Genomic DNA, 17,900 nt, shown 5'->3' with positions numbered 1-17,900 from the left:
CAGAACATCTTGAAACTCTGGTAGTATTTTAGTTTACTTTAATGCCAAGCACAATAACGTTGCAAACTTCTGAAGTATCTTAGTCATTTCAAGGGCTTCCGAGAAGGAGGTGAGCTTCATTGATATTTGATCTATTATAAATATATTTAAATATTAGTCAGACATGAAAAAGTAACCACACTGAGCTATCTATTTCTTTTTAAAAGCTATGCTTACGTTTACCCTAACTGCAGTTTTAAGCGCAGGTGCGTGCATAAAAACAAAAGCAAAATCTTACCTGATCGGCACAGAGCGAGCCTGAATGGCAGCAAGAGGAAGAGTGGCGGCATAAAAACAGCGGGAGAGAAGACCTCGGGCAGAGCGGACTGAGTGGCGGTACATTTAAATTCAAAAACAACAACAAAAAAAATCATGTAGTGATGTCATAAGATGGCAGTAGATGATTGGTTGGTGAGTATTACCTTTGTCATTTTCTCTATGTTAGGTCAATGGGTTATTTAAGAAGTTTAGTTAGTAGTATAGTAAATAAAGGCATGGCAGGGCACCTCAGTCCCATGGAATACACAACTTGTGCCATGTGGGAACTCCAGGACACTACTCATGTGTTCGACAATTACATGTGCAGGAAGTGTCGTCAGCTGGAGGAGCTCAAGCTCCAGGTGTTACATTTAGAATAACTCCACAAGACTGTATATCTTAAGCTTAAACTGTTGTGACCTTAGTCTATTTATTGTAACTCCAGAGTGAGGAGGCAGTATGGTAGACTGCCTTTTATACCTGCTTACCCAGGGTGTGCAGGTGACCCTTGGGTCTCCCACAGGTGTGCCCCCTAGTGGCAAGTCTTACACATTGTTAATGTTGACAAACATAACATCATTCCCCTCCAAAGTCTTATGGACAAGTTATTTACAAGTTGAGGCGCTCCGGGGCTCTGCATTCCCGGGTTGATCGCCTGAGTTGAAGTCCTGGCATGGGTGAGTCGGTCGGATCATTGCTGCACTGAGGTGTAGCTGGTCTGATTGGGCATGGTGGGTTCATCCTCGTGGTTGACCGCGAGGTGGATTGCTGGTTGGGTGTGTGTGGGTGGATCAATGATGGTAATGTCCTCTTCAAACTGTTCTTGGTTGTCAGTGAACTGCAGTTTGGTCTGATCCAGGTGCTTTCTGCATGTTTGTCCAATTAAAGTTTGACATCAAACACTCTATTCCCCTCTTTGGCTAACACAGTGCCAGCAACCTATTTGTGACCATGACCATAATTAAGAACAAACACAGGGTCATTGACCTCAACGTCACGTGATACAGCCACACGATCGTGGTACATGTTATGCCGGTGACGCCGGTTTCTACATGATCATTGAGATCCGGGTGGACTAAGGAGAGCCTCGGGTTGAGCGCTCTCTTACTCGTTCAGCATGATCCGTGCCGGATCGGTCATCTTCTGCCGACTCTGCCACGTGGTGAGTCGCAGCACGTCTGCACATTCACTGGAGGTACCCCATGTTCCACATCCCTTGCACACTTAGTGCTTGAATCGACAATGATGGACTCGATGATTACCCCCGCAGCGCCAACATGGTACTAATGGATTCGCATTCACGCCCCACGGCGGGCTCTGAGTCATCCTAGGTCTGGCCTCTGCGGGCGTGTGGGCCCTGCCATGTACAGTTCTACCTGCTGAAGGCATTATTTTATGCACAGTACATGCCGGTGAGTTCCGATGCTGCAACAATATCTGTTTAGTGTTATCGTTCGTGGACATAAAAGCCTGGGCTATCATGATGGCCTTGCTCAGATCTAGGGATTTGGCAGACAGCAGTTTGCAAAGAATCACCTCATGGCCGATTCCAAGCACGAAAAAGTCTCGCAACACTTCCCCCAAAAATCCAGCAAATATGCACGGTCCCGTAAGACATCTTAGGTCGCGACATAGCTCGCCACGTATGGCCCTCGGAGCGGTGGTGCATATAAAAGCGATACCTGGCCATCAAGATGCTGTCCTTCGGCTTGAGGTATTATGAAACCATCGTGCACAACTCTGCATATGTCTTCTCCGTTGGTTTCATCGGTGCTAGCAGATTTTTGATGAGGCCATATATCGTGGACCCGCAAACGATGAGGTGAATCGGCCTGAGCTTGACTGCGGTTTCTTCCTTTTCCAGCTCGTTGGCCACGAAGTACTGGTCAAGACGCTCAACAAAGGCTTCCCAATCATCACCCTCAACAAATCTCTCAAGAATACCAAAGGCAGCCATGATTGGGTGAGAGTTCGTGATCTGTTACTCGTTGCCAATTGTTACGTTCAGAATAACTCCACAAGACTGTATATCTTAAGCTCAAACTGTTGTGACCTTGGTCTCTTTATTGTAACTCCAGAGTGAGGAGGCAGCATGGTAGACTGCCTTTTATACCTGCTTGCCCAGGGTGTGCAGGTGACCCTTAGGTCTCCCATAGGTGCGCCCCCTGGTGGCAAGTCTTACACATTGGTAATGTTTACATACACAACACCAGGTTTTGGAGCTTGAGAGGCTGGTATCACTGCAGTGCATCCGTGAGGCTGAGAGCTACGTGGATAACATGTTTCAGGAGATGGTCATCTCGCAGCTTAAGAGTGTGCAGGCAGAGAGGGAATGGGTGACTGCCAGGCAGACAAGGAGTACCAGGCAGGTAGTGCAGGTGTCCCCTGAGTGCATCTTGGTCTCTAACCAGTGAATACTGGTGAGGGTGATAGTTCCTCTGGAGTGTACAGCCAGAGCCAAGTCCATGGCACTATGGCTGGCTCAGCTGTACAGGGGGGAGGAGGAAGATCAGGAAGGCAATAGTGATGGGGGATTCAATAGTTAGGGGAACAGGCAGGTGTTTCCAGGATGATATGTTGCCTCCCTGATGCCAGGGTCAAGGATGTCACTGACCGGCTGCAGAACATTCTGAGGGGGGAGGGTGAGCTGGCAGAGGTTGTAGTCCATATTGGTATCAACAACATAGGCAGAAAGAGGGATGAGGTCCTGCAGGAAGATTTTAGGGAGCTAGCAAAGAGATTAAAAATCAGGATTACTCCCAGTTCTACATGCGAGTGAGTTTAGAAATAGGAGGATAGAGCAGATGAAAGTGTGGCTGGTGAGATGGTGCAGGAGGCAGGGCTTTAGATTCCTGGGCCATTGGGACTGTTTCTAGGGGAGGTGGGACCTGTACAGGCCAGATGGGTTGCAACTCAACAGAGCCGGGACCAACGTCCTTGTTTGGGCGGGGGTGGTGCGGGGGAAGGGTTGCTAGTTCTGTTGGGGAGGATTTAAACTAATTTGGCAGGGGGGTGCATCTCTCCAATCAGTATTCTGTTCTGAGTACTGGTGAGGGCGATGGTGCCTCTGGGGAGTATAGTCAGAGCCAAGTCCACAGCACCATGGGTGGTTTAGCTGTACAGGGGGTGAGGAAGAAGAGTGGGACAGCAATAGTGGTAGGGGATTCGATAGTTAGGGGAGCAGACAGGCATTTTTACGGCTGCAGATATGACTCCAGGATGATATGTTGCTTCCCTAGTGCCAGGGTTTAGGATTTCTCTGAGCGGCTGCAGAACATTCTGAGGGGGGAGGGTGAACAGCCAGAGGTTGTGGGTCATATCGGTATCAGTGGCATAGGTAGAAAGAGGGTTGAGGTCCAACAGGCAGATTTTAGGGAGCTAGAAAGGCGATTCAAAAGCAGGACCTCAAAGGTAGTAATCTCTGGATTACTCCAGGTGCCATGGACCAGTGAGTATACAAAAAGGAGGATAGAGCAGATGAATGCGTGGCTGGAGAGATGGTGCAGGAGGGAGGGCTTCAGATTCCTGGGACATTGGGGCCGGTTCTGGGGGAGATGGAACCTGTACAGGCCGGACCTCAACAGGTGGAGATTTGCTAGTGCTGTTGGGGAGGGTTTAAACTAATTTGGCAGGGGGATGGGCACCAGGATGTATCATTAAAAAGGGGAACTATACTGCTCAAAGAATTGGGAGAAGTAGTGAGCACTAAAGTTAGAAATAGTAAGGTATATGGTGGAGTCAAGCTAAGAGAAAATACAGGATGGTCTAAGGTGGGTTGCAGTGCATGTATGTGAATGTACGCAGCGTAGTAAACAAGGTAAGTGAGCTGCAGGCACAAAGAGCCACATGGGAATATGATGTTGTGGCAATAACTGAGACCTGAGATTGGATATTAACTATTCCTGGTTATAAGGTGTTCAGGAAAGATAGGGAAGGAAAGATAGAAAGTGGTGTGATGGTATTGGTTAAGGAGAATGTTACAATGCTGGAGAGGGAGGATGTCCTGGAGGCGTCAAGGACAGAATATATATGGATAGAGTTTAAAAAAAGAGAGTTGCCATTGCACTTCTAAGTGTATTCTATAGATCACCAAATAGTGGGAAAGATCTGGAGGAGCAAATTTGCAGAGATATTAAAGAGAGGTGCAAGAACCATAGAGTAGTAATAATAGGGGACTTCAACTATCCAAATATAGACTGGGATCATAATAGTGTTACAGGCAGAGAAGGGGAAGAATTTCTGGTGTGTTCAGGAAAACTTTTTTGAGCACTATGTTTCAGGCCTGACGAGGAAGGAGGCATTGCTGGATCTGGTCCTGGGGAATGAGGTAGGTCAAGTGGAGCAAGTGTCAGTAGGTGAACATTTAGGGAACAGTGATCATAGTATCATAAAGTTTAGATTCGCTATGGAAAAGGACAGGGAGCAATCTAGAGTAAAAATGTTTAATTGGGGGAAGGCCAATTTCAGTGGGATGAGAACGGATCTGGCCCGGGTAAACTAGAATCAAAGATTGACAGGCAAAACTGTAATGGAACAATGGGCTGCCTTTAAAGAGGAAATAGTTCAGGTACAGTTGAGGTACATTCTCACTAGGGGGAAAGGCAGGGCAACTAAAGTTGAGGCTCCCTGGATGACGAAACAGATAGAGAATATGATGAAACAGAAAAGAGCGCCTATGACAGATGTCAGGTTGCAAACACCTCCGAGAATAAGGCTATATATAGAAAGGCTATATATAGAGAGGAGAAGTGAAAAAGAAAATAAGAGGGACAAAGAGAGGGTATGAGAATAGAATGACAGCTGAAATGAAAGGAAATCCAAAAGTCTTCTGTTGGCATATAAATAGTAAAAAAGGTAATAAGAGGAGGGGTGAGGCCGATTACGGATCCAAAGGAAGACCTATGCATGGAGGCAGAGGGTATGTCTGAGGTACTAAATGGGTATTTTGCATCTGTCTTCACCAAGAAAGAGGATGCTGCCATAGACATAGTGAAGGAGGAGGTAGTGGTGACACTTGATAGGATAAAGACTGATTAAAAAAGAGGTATTAGAAAGGCTGGCAGTACTTAAAGTAGATAAATCACCAGGAGCAGATGGGATGCATCATGGGATGCAGTCTAGGATGCTAAGGGAATTGAGGGCAGAAATCGTGGAGGTACTGGCAATAATATTCCAATCCTCCATAGATATGGGAGTGGTGCCAAAGGACTGGATAATTGAAAATGTTACACCCTTGTTCAAAAAATGGAGTAATGATAAACCCAGCAACTACAGGCCAGTCAGTTTAACCTCGGTAATGGGGAAGCTTTTAAAAAGTGATCAGGGACAAACTTAACAGTCACTTGGATAGATGTGGATTAATTAAGGAAAGCCAGCATGGATTTGTTAACGACAAATCGTTTTTAACTAACTTGAACGAGTTTTTTGATGAGGTAACAGAGAGGATTGATGAGGGCAAAGCAGTTGACGTGGTGTACATGGATTTCCAAAAGTTGTTTGACAAAGTGCCACATAATAGGCTTGCCAGCAAAGTTGAAGCCCATGGAATAAAATGGACCATGGCAGCATGGATAAGAAATTGGCTAAATGACAGGAAACCGAGTAGTGGTGAACGGTTGTTTTTCAGACTGGAGGAAGGTATACAGTGGTGTTCCCCATAGGTCAGTACTGGGACCACTGCTTTTCTTGATATATATTAATGATTTGGATGTGGGTGCACAGGCCACAATTTTTAAATTTGCAGATGATACAAAACTTGGAAATATAGTGAAGATTGAGGAGGATAGTGATAGACTTCAAGATGACATAGACAGGCTGGTAGAATGGGCAGACATGTGGCAGATGAAATTTAATGCAGAAAAGTGTGAAGTGAGACATTTTGGTAGAAAGAATGAGGAGAGAAAATATAAACTAAAGGGATTGCATGAACAGTGAGACCTAGGGTTTTATGTGCACAAATTGTTGAAGGTGGCAGGGCAGGTTGAGAAAGCAGTTAAAAAAGCTTACAGGATCCTGGGCTTCATGAACAGAGGTATAGAGTACAAAAGCTTGGAAATTATGATGAATCTGTATAAAACATTGGTTCAGTCCCAACTGCAGTATTGTGTCCAATTCTGAACACTGCACTTTGGGAAGGATGTGAAGGCCTGAGAGAGGATGCAGAAAAGATTTATGAGAATGATTCCAGGAATGAGGGATTTCAGTTACATGGATAGACAGGAGAAGCTGGGGTTGATCTCCTTAGAACAGAGAAGATTGAGAAGAGATTTGGTAGAGGTATTCAACATAATGAGGGGTCTGGACAGAGCAGATAGAGAGAAACTGTTCCCATTGTCGAGAACCAGAGTACACTGATTAAGGTGATTGGCAGAAGATCCAAAGGTGACATGAGGAAAAACTTTTTACGCACTGAATGGTTACAATCTGGAATGCACTGTCTGAAAAGGTGGTGGAGGTAGATTCAATTGTGGCTTTCTAAAGGGAATTGGATAACTACCTGAGGGAAAAAAATTGCACGGCTACGGGGAAAGGCCGGGAAGTGAAGTGCTCTTGCAGAGAGCTGGCATGGGCTCGACGGGCCGAATGGCTTCCTACTGTGTTGTAACGATGCTATGATTCTTACACAAACTTGAAATATAATAAAACATTGTTGAAAGGGTATTTGTTTTGCAAATTTTCCTATTGACTACCATTATCTATGATATAGTACAGCAAAATAGAGTACACAGTATTGTAGGTGAACGTTTTACTTTAACAGAAAAAAGCTGGACGTGTAACAATTATTTCACATCTTAAAGACGTTTATAAAGATATACTTCATGAATACAATATATATGAAAACATTGAATGGAACATATCTTCCCAAAGATAAGAAAGGTATTTCATTTTCTAGTGTGTGCCACAGACAAAGCCATACATAATCAGTTATTCTGCATGTGCATCAGTTCTGCTTTATTTTGGGATCCTTTAGCATTTAATTTTTAAACTGACTTTTCAAATCCTCCTCTACTGTCATGCTGACATCTGAGTTCATGATTCCTTCCACCTTGTTGCATAAATGAACCAATTAACCATCAGTTATTGTTATGATATAAAAACCTAAATTTCCTTATTCTAATTGTAGGGATACAATCAATTGCACACACAATTGGACACAGATAGGAACTGTTCAGACTCTGACAAATTGTAACTTTCCAACAGTAAGAAAAGCCCATTGTTAATACAGAATAATTTATTCTAAAACTACACCATTTTCTTTATAATAGGACAGGCACATTCATAGTTTCAGTTCAGTGATTTGTACCCTTGGCCTCTTATTCACTTGAATAATTGTACTTTATCAGAAACATAGAAACATAGAAAATAGGTGCAGGAGTAGGCCATTTGGCCCTTCAAGCCTACACCACCATTCAATGAGTTCATGGTTGAACATGCAACTTCAGTACCCCATTCCTGCTTTCTCGCCATACTCCTTGATCCCCCTAATAGTAAGGACGACATCTAACTCCTTTTTGAATATATTTAGTGAATTGGCCTCAACAACTTTCTGTGGTAGAGAATTCCACAGGTTCACCACTCTCTGGGTGAAGAAGTTTCTCCTCATCTCGATCCTAAATGGCTTACCCCTTATCCTTAGACTGTGACCCCTGGTTCTAGACTTCTCCAACATTGGGAACATTCTTCCTGCTATTAACCTGTCGAAACGTGTCAGAATTTTAAACGTTTCTACGAGATCCCCTCTCATTCTTCTGAACTCCAGTTGATCCAGTCTTTCTTGATATGTCAATCCCGCCATCCCGGGAATCAATCTGGTGAACCTTCGCTGCACTCCCTCAATAGCAAGAATGTCCTTCCTCAAGTTAGGAGACCAAAACTGTACACAATACTCCAGGTGTGGCCTCACCAAGGCCCTGTACAACTGTAGTAACACCTCCCTGCTCCTATACTCAAATCCGCTCGCTATGAAGGCCAACATGCCATGTGCTTTCTTAACCGCCTAATGTACCTGCATGCCAACCTTCAATGACTGATGTACCATGACACCCAGGTCTCGTTGCACCTCCCCTTTTCCTAATCTGTCACCATTCAGATAATAGTCTGTCTCTCTGTTTTTACCACTAAAGTGGATAAGCTCACATTTGTCCACATTATACTGCATCTGCCATGCATTTGCCCACTCACCTAACCTATCCAAGTCACTCTGCAGCCTCATAGCATCCTCCTCGCAGCACCCAACTTAGTGTCATCTGCAAATTTGGAGATACTACATTTAATCCCCTCGTCTAAATCATTAATGTACAATGTAAACAGCTGGGGCCCCAGCACAGAACCTTGCGGTACCCCACTAGTCACTGCCTGCCATTCTGAAAAGTACCCATTTACTCCTACTCTTTGCTTCCTGTCTGCCAACCAGTTCTCAATCCACGTCAGTACACTACCCCCAATCCCATGTGCTTTAACTTTGCACACTAATCCCTTGTGTGGGACCTTGTCGAAAGCCTTCTGAAAGTCCAAATACACCACATCAACTGGTTCTCCCTTGTCCACTCTACTGGAAAGATCCTCAAAAAATTCCAGAAAATTTGTCAAGTATGATTTCCCTTTCACAAATCCTATCATGTCACCTCTTTCCAAATGCGCTGCTATGACATCCTTAATAATTGATTCCATCATTTTACCCACTACCGATGTCAGGCTGACCGGTCTATAATTCCCTGTTTTCTCTCTCCCTCCTTTATTAAAAAGTGGGGTTACATTGGCTACCCTCCACTCCATAGAAACTGATCCAGAGTCTATGGAATGTTGGAAAATGATTGTCAATGCATCCACTATTTCCAAGGCCACCTCCTTAAGTACTCTGGGATGCAGCCCATCGGGATGGGGCTTTATCGGCCTTCAATCCCATCAATTTCCCCAACACAATTTCCCGACTAATAAGGATTTCCCTCAGTTCCTCCTTTTACTAGACCCTCTGACCCCTTTTATATCCGGAAGGTTGTTTGTGTCCTCCTTAGTGAATACCGAACCAAAGTACTTGTTCAATTAGTCTGCTATTTCTTTGTTCCCCGTTATGACTTCTCCTGATTCTGACTGCAGGGGACCTACTTGTGTTTTTACTAACCTTTTTCTCTTTACGTATCTATAGAAGCTTTTGCAGTCCGTTTTAATGTTCCCTGTAAGCTTCCTCTCGTACTCTATTTTCCCTGTCCTAATCAAACCCTTTGTCCTCCTCTGCTAAGTTCTAAATTTCTCCCAGTCCCCGGGTTCACTGCTATTTCTGGCCAATTTGTATGCCACTTCCTTGGCTTTAATACTATCCCTGATTTCCCTTAATAGTCAGGGTTGAGCCACCTTCCCTTTTTTATTTTTACACTAGACAGGGATGTCCAATTGTTGTAGTTCATCCATGTGGTCTCTAAATGTCTGCCATTGCCCATCCACTGTCAACCCCTTAAGTATCATTCGCCAATCTATCCTAGCCAATTCATGCCTCATACCTTCAAAGTTATCCTTCTTTAAGTTCTGGACCATGGTCTCTGAATTAACTGTTTCATTCTCCATCCTAATGTAGAATTCCACCATATTATGGTCACTATTCCCCAAGGGGCCTCGCACAATGAGATTGCTAATTAATCCTCTCTCATTACGCAACACCCAGTCTAAGATGGCCTCCTCCCTAGTTGGTTCCTCGACATATTAGTCTAGAAAACCATCCCTTATGCACTCCAGGAAATCCTCCTCCACTGTATTGTTTCCAGTTTGGTTAGCCCACTCTATATGCATATTAAAGTCACCCATGATAACTGCTGCACCTTTATTGCATGCACCCCTAATTTCCTGTTTGATGCCCTCCCCAACATCACTACTACTGTTTGGAGGTCTGTACACAACTCCCACTAGCGTTTTCTGCCCGTTGGTATTCCGTAGCTCCACCCATACCGATTCCACATCATCCAAGTTAATGTCTTTCCTTACAATTGCATTAATTTCCTCTTTAATCAGCAACGACACCCCGCCTCCTTTTCCTTTCTGTTTATCCTTCCTAAATGTTGAATACCCTTGGATGTTGAGTTCCCAGCCTTGGTCACCCTGGAGCCATGTCTCCGTGATGCCAACCACATCGTATCTGTTAACTGCTATCTGCACAGTTAATTCGTCCACCTTATTCCGAATACGCCTCACATTGAGGCACAGAGCCTTCAGGCTTGCCTTTTTAACACACTTTGACCCTTTAGAATTTTGCTGTAAAGTGGCCCTTTTAGTTTTTTGCCTTGGGTTTCTCTGCCCTCCACTTTTACTCTTCTCCTTTCTGTCTTTTGCTTCTGTCTCTATTTTGTTTCCCTCTGTCTCCCTGCATTGGTTCACATCCCCCTGCCATATTAGTTTAACTCCTCCCCAACAGCACTAGCAAACACTCCCCCTAGGACATTGGTTCCAGTCCTGCCTAGGTGCAGACCGTCCGGTTTATACTGGTCCCACCTCCCCCAGAACCGGTTCTAATGTCCTAGGAATTTGAATCCCTCCCTGTTGCACCACTGCTCAAGCCATGTATTCATCTGAACTATCCTGCGATTCTATGATAATGATAATGGCAAATATTTTATATAGGTTAAGTCCTCACAATAACAAGTCTCTTCTGTTGAAATATTCAGCAGAGAACAAAAGTATTCAGTGAAAAGACAACATTAGCCCATAGTCTCACCTGCTCTCTCAGGTGGATGCAATAGATCCCATGGCACTAATTCAAAGAAGAGCAGGGGAGTTCTCCTCACTGTCCTGCCCAATATTTATTATCCCTCATCCAATATCACTGAAACAGATTATCTGGTCATGATCTCATTGCTTGTTATGGGACTTTGCTATGTGCAAATTGGCTGCTGTGATTTCTACATTACAATAATCAAAAGACAGGGAAGGAAAAGAGGGAGGGGATGGCAGTATTGATCAAAGAAACTATTATAGCATTGGAGAGGGATGATGCAGCTGAGTGGTAAAAGGCAGAACCTATTTGGTTAGCATTAAGGGACACTAGAGGAGCTATTACCCTGCTGGCTGTTTACTATAGGTGACCAACTAGTGGGAATGAGATGGAGGTGCAAATCTTTAGACAAATTACAGAAAGGTGCAAGAACTACAGAGTAGTGATAATGAGGGACTTCAGTTATAGATTGGAATAGTAACAGTGTAAAGAGAAAAGAGGTGAAGGAATTCCTGAAATATGTACAAGAAAACTTTCTTAATCAGTGTGTTTCCAGCTGACAGAAGAAGGAAGCAATGCTGGATCTCGTTCTGGAGAATGAAGAGGGGCAGTTGGGGTATGTTTCATGGGCACCATGGGTGGCTCTGCTGCACAGGAGGGCAGGAAAAAGAGTGGGAGAGCTATAGTGGTAGGGGATTCTATTGTAAAGGGAATAGATAGATGTTTCTGTGGCACAATTGTGACTCCAGGATGGTATGTTGCCTCCCTGGTGCAAGGGTCAAGGATGTCTCGGAGCGGCTGCAGGACATTTTGAAGGGGGAGGGTGAACAGCCAGTTGTCGTGGTGCATATAGGTACCAAAGGTATAGGTAAAAAACAGGATGAGGTCCTACGAGGTGAATTTAGGGAGCTAGGAGCTAAATTAAAAAGTAGGACCTCAAAAGTAGTAATCTCAGGATTGCTACCAGTGCCATGTGCTAGTCAGAGTAGGAATCGCAGGATAACGCAAATGAATACATGGCTTGAGGAGTGGTGCAGCAGGGAGGGATTCAAATTCCTGGGGCATTGGAACCGGTTCTGGGGGAGGTGGGACTAGTACAAACCAGACAGTCTGCACCTGGGCAGGACCAGAACCAATGTCCTAGAGGGAGTGTTTGCTAGTGCTGTTGGGGAGGAGTTAAACTAATATGGCAGGGGGATGAGAACCTATGTAGGGAGACAGAGGGAAATAAAAAGGAGGCAGAAGCAAAATATAGAAAGGAAAATAGTAAAAGTGGAGGGCAGAGAAACCCAAGGCAAAAAACAAAAAGGGCCACATTACAGCCAAATTCTAAAGGGGCAAAGTGTGTTTAAAAAAAAACAAGCCTGAAGGCTCTGTGCCTCAATGTGAGGGGTATTCGCAATAAGATGGATGAATTAACTGCGCAGATAGCAGTTAACGGATACGATGTGATTGGCATCACGGAGATATGGTTCCAGGGTGACCAAGGCAGGGAATTCAACATCCAAGGGTATTCAGCATTTAGGAAGGATAGACAGAAAGGAAAAGGAGGCGGGGTGGCTTTGCTGGTTAAAGATTAAATCAATGCAATTGTATGGAATGACATTAGCCTGGATGATGTGGAATCGGTATGGGTGGAGCTGCAGAATACCAAAGGGCTGAACACGCTAGTGGATGTTGTGTATAGACCACCAAATAGTAGTAGAGACGTTGGGGACAGCATCAAGCAAGAAATAAGGGATGTGTGCAATAAAGGTACAGCAGTAATCATGGCGACTTTAATCTACACATTGATTGGGCTAACCTAACTGGTAGCAATGAGGTGGAGGAGGATTTCCTGGAGTGTATTAGGGATGGTTTTCTTGATCAATATGTTGAGGAACCAACCAGGGAGCTGGCCATCCTAGACTGGGTATTGTGTAATGAGAAGGGACTAATTAGCAATCTTGTTGTGCGAGGCCCCTTGGGGAAAAGTGACCATAATTTAGTGGAATTCCTTATTAAGATGGAGAGTGACAAAGTTAATTCAGAAACTAGGGTCTTGAACTTAAGGAAAGGTAACTTCAACGGCATAAGGCGTGAATTAGCTAGAATAGACTGGCAAACGATACTAAAAGGGTTGACGGTGGATAGCAATGGCAAACATTTAAAGATCACATGGATGAACATCAGCAATTGTACATCCCTGTCTGGAGTAAAAATAAAACGGGGAAGGTGGCTCAACCATGGCTAACAAAGGAAATTAAGGATAGTGTTAAAGCCAAGGAAGAGGCATATAAATTGGCTAGAAAAAGCAGCAAATCTGAGGACTGGGAGAAATTTAAACAGAGGAGGACTAAGGGTTCAATTAAGAGGGGGAAAATAGAGTACGCGCGGAAGCTTGCAGGGAATATAAAAACTGACTGCAAAAGCTTCTATAAATATTTGAAGAGAAAAAGATTAGTAAAGACAAACGTAGGTCCCTTGCAGTCGGATTCAGGTGAAATTATAATGGGGAACAAAGAAATGGAGAACCAATTGAACCAATACTGCGGTTCTGTCTTCACGAAGGAAGATACAAATAACCTTCCGAAGGTACTAGGGGACAGTGGGTCTAGTGAGAAGGAGGAACTGAAGGATATCCTTATTAGGCGGGAAATTGTGTTAGGGAAATTGATGGGATTGAAGGCTGATAAATCCCTAGGGCCTGATAGTCTGCATCCCAGAGTGCTCAAGGAAGTGGCCCTAGAAATAGTGGATGCATTGGTGATCATTTTCCAACAGTCTATCGAATCTGGATCCGTTCCCATGGACTGGAGGGTAGCTAATGTAACACCACTTTTTAAAAAAAGGAGGGAGAGAGAAAATGGGTAATTATAGATCGGTTAGCTTGATATCAGTAGTGGGGAAAATGTTGGAATCGATCATGACGGACGAAATAGCAGCGCATTTGGAAAGCGGTGACAGGATCGGATCAAGTCAGCATGGATTTATGAAAGGGAAATCATGCTTGACGAATCTTCTGGAATTTTTTGAGGATGTAACTAGCAGAGTGGACAAGGGAGAGCCAGTGGATGTGGTGTATTTGGACTTTCAAAAGGCTTTTGACAAGGTACCGCACAAGAGATTGTTGTGCAAAGTCAAAGCACATGGTATTGGGGGTAATATACTGACATGGATAGGGAACTGGTTGGCAGACAGGAAGCAGAGAGTCGGGATAAACGTATCCTTTTTAGAATGGCAGGCAGTGACTAGTGGAATGCCGCAGGGCTCAGTGCTGGGACCCCAGCTCTTTACAATATACATTAACGACTTAGATGAAGGAATTGAATGTAATATCTCCAAGTTTGCAGATGACACTAAACTGGGTGGTGGGGTGAGCTGTGAGGGTGACACTAAGTGGCTGCAGGGTGACTTGGACAGGTTAGGTGAGTGGGCAAATGCATGGCAGATGCAGTATAATGTGGATAAATGTGAGGTTATCCATTTTGGGGGTAAAAACACAAAGGCAGAATATTATCTGAATGGTAGCAGACTAGGAAAAGGGAGGTGCAGCGAGATCTGGGTATCATGGTTCATCAGTCACTGAAAGTGGGCATGCAGATACAGCAGGCGGTGAAGAAGGCAAATGGTATGTTGCCTTCATAGCTAGGGGATTTGAATATAGAAGCATGGAGGTCTTACTGCAGTTGTACAGGGCCTTAGTGAGGCCTCACCTGGAATATTGTGTTCAGTTTTGGTCTCCACTCTGAGGAAGGACGTTTTTACTATTGAGGGAGTGCAGCGAAGGTTCACCAGACTGATTCCAGGGATGGCTGGGCTATCATATGAGGAGAGACTGGATCAACTGGGCCTTTATTCACTGGAGTTTAGAAGGATGAGAGGGGATCTCATAGAAACGTATAAGATTCTGACGGGACGGGACAGGTTAGGTGCGGGCAGAATGTTCCTGATGTTGGGGAAGTCCAGAACCAGGGGACATAGTCTTAGATAAGGGGTAGGCCATTTAGGACTGAGATGAGGAGAAACTTCTTCACTCAAAGAGTTGTGAACCTGTGGAATTCCCTGCCGCAGAGAGCTGTTGATGCCAGTTGACTGGATATATTCAAGAGAGAGTTAGACATGGCCCTTATGGTTAAGGGGATCAAGGGGTATGGAGAGAAAGCAGGAAAGGGGTACTGAAGGAATGATCAGCCATAATCTTATTGAATGGCGGTGCAGGCTCGAAGGGCTGAATGGCCTACTCCTGCACCTATTTTTCTATGTTTCTATGTTTCTATGAGGGACTTCAGTTATATGTACACACTGAAGAAACTGGGATTGTTCTGCCTAGAGTAGAGAAGGTTAAGAGGAGGTTTGATAGAGGTGTCCAAAATCATGAACGGTTTTGATGGAGTAAATAAGGAGAAACTGTTTCCAGTGGCAGAAGGGGCAGTAACCAGAGGGCATTTAAGGTGCTTGGCAAAAGAACCAGAGGCGAAATGAGGAAAAATCTTTTTGCACAGTAAGTTGTGATCTGGAATGTACTGCCTGAAAGGATGGTTGAAGCAGATTCAATCGTAACATTCAAAAGGGAATTGGATAAATTCCGAGGGAAATCATTTGCAGTGCTATGGGGAAAGAGCAGGGAAGTGGGACCAATTAGATAGATCTACCCAAAAGCCAGTACAGGCATGATGGGCTGAAAGGCCTCCTATTATACTGCCATGATTATCAAACTCAGAGAGGATAACACAATAGGTCCAGATGGATTGCATCCATGCATTAACAAAGAAGTTAGCGAAGAGGTAAGAGAGGCAGTATTACATATACATATATAGGGCTGGATTTACGGCGCATTTGCACCTCGTTTAGCGCCTGGGCGGGATACAAAAATGAATTTTGGGGCCGTGAAATAAGGCGTACAAGATTGTGCGTCTGGGCGGAATTTTCGGCAATGTTTTTGCGGCAGTGCTAACATTTAGTGCCCGCCCGCCCGCTGTTTTCACTGTTTGGATGATGTAAATCGTCGCGCATCATTGCGCAAGCGCCCCGAGCGGAACTTTCGAACATATCGCCTGATTTAGCATCCACCCAGGAACCCGCCAGAAAAAAGCAGTCGCACCCCGGGCGCACCAGGCGCTGGTGGCGCCATCTTAGAAATGGAGGAGAAAGTCGAAGTTCTGAGTGATTAAAAGCATTGGGAGAAGAACGCTGCGTTACTGCATACTTTACATTGTGAAATTTATGTGAGTTTATAGTTTGTTTTAAAGAACATTTAACGACATTTTAAAAGATGGGGGCTATACTATGTCAGCCATTAATCCTGACTGCTATATTTATACGCCATTGAGTTGGAAGAAGGCTTATTGATGATCATTTTCAACGTAATCAAAGAGGTCGCAGGCATATGGGAAGGAGGCCTTACCCCCAATGACTTCACAGGGAAGTTCATGTATATATGCTTGGGATTACTAGCCACCAGGTGGCGTAACTGTTGGTGGTCATTGGGTTGTACGCACGTGTGTACAGCCCAGGTACAAAAGGCAAGCCATCATGTAATGTAATCACTATGGGCCCTAATAAAGCAGAGCCAGGTTTGTACCTGTGTTAATTTACAGTAATCAGTCTATCGAGTTATTACATTCATAACATTTGGCGACGAGGTAACTTAAGAACCTTCGCATGCAAAAATGAGCACAATAGGAATTCTGGAGAGATTCATGCAGGGAGAGAACTGGACAGATTTTGTAGCTCGCCTGGACCAGTACTTCGTGGCAAACAAAATAATGCAGTTAGGCGCAGGGCGGTCTTCCTCACGTTTAGCGGTCCGAAAATCTATGGACTCAAAGAATCTTCTCTCGCCTGCAAGTCCAACGGACAAGGACTATGAGGAATTGTGTGCTCTGGTACGTGACCACCTCAAACCAGAAGAAGGCATCATCATCTCACGATATCGCTTCGACAAGCACGTTTGTTCTGAGGACCAGGATGTGTCAGAATTCGTTGTCGACCTAAGAAGTCTAGCTGGACCATGTAAGTTCGAAAACACGTTGGGAGACATGCCGCGGAACTTCTTTGTAATCGGCATCAACCACGAGATGATCCTGCGTAAGCTACTGGCAGCAGAACCGCTAGACTTGAGCTAGGCCATCACGAATGCCCAGGCATGCATGACGACGGACAAACACTTAAAGTAGATATCATCGGAAAATCGGAACTCGGCAAGTACTGTAAACAAGATTGTATCATCGTTTGGCAGAGCTGCATATGGCAGGGCCTACTCGACTGCGTATGTGAAATCTGTGGCTGCTCAAAGTCCGGCAACGGGAATGAATCCGATTTCACCGTATTGGTGTTGTGGGGGCAATCATCGGCCTCATCAGTGTTAGTTTAAACAGTATATTTGTAAAGGCTGTTTGAGACGGGGGCATCTTCAGCGCATGTGTCCGCAACTGAGCAAGCGTGCTGCGACACATCACGTGGAGGATGATGACCAGTATAGCGCGGATCCGGATATGCAATCCGAGATACCAGAGGAGCAAGTGTATGGACTGTATTGGTTCCTAACAAAGAGCCAACTGATAATGATTAACGTGAAACTTAACGGTGTGCCAATACCGATGGACTTGGACACGGGTGCTAGACAATCAATAATGAGCCAGAGAACATTCAACAAACTGTGGGATACTAAGGCTGTGAGGCCTAAGCTGAGTCCAGTCAATGCCAAGTTGCATAAGTACACTAAAGAACTCATAACAGTGATTGGCAGTGCAGTAGTCAAGGTGTCGTATGATGGTGCGGTTCATGATTTACCGTTATGGATTGTTCTAGGCAATGGTCCAACGCTGTTCGGCAGGAATTGGCTAGAAAAAAATCAAATGGAATTGGAACGATAAGAAAGTGTTGTCGTCGGAGGATGATACTCCATGTGCTCAAGTGCTGA

Source organism: Pristiophorus japonicus, chromosome 5 (genome assembly GCF_044704955.1).
Source record: "Pristiophorus japonicus isolate sPriJap1 chromosome 5, sPriJap1.hap1, whole genome shotgun sequence".
Taxonomy (NCBI): domain Eukaryota; kingdom Metazoa; phylum Chordata; class Chondrichthyes; family Pristiophoridae; genus Pristiophorus; species Pristiophorus japonicus.
The sequence above is the reverse complement of the archived record's forward strand: the minus strand, read 5'-3'. Positions refer to the sequence as shown.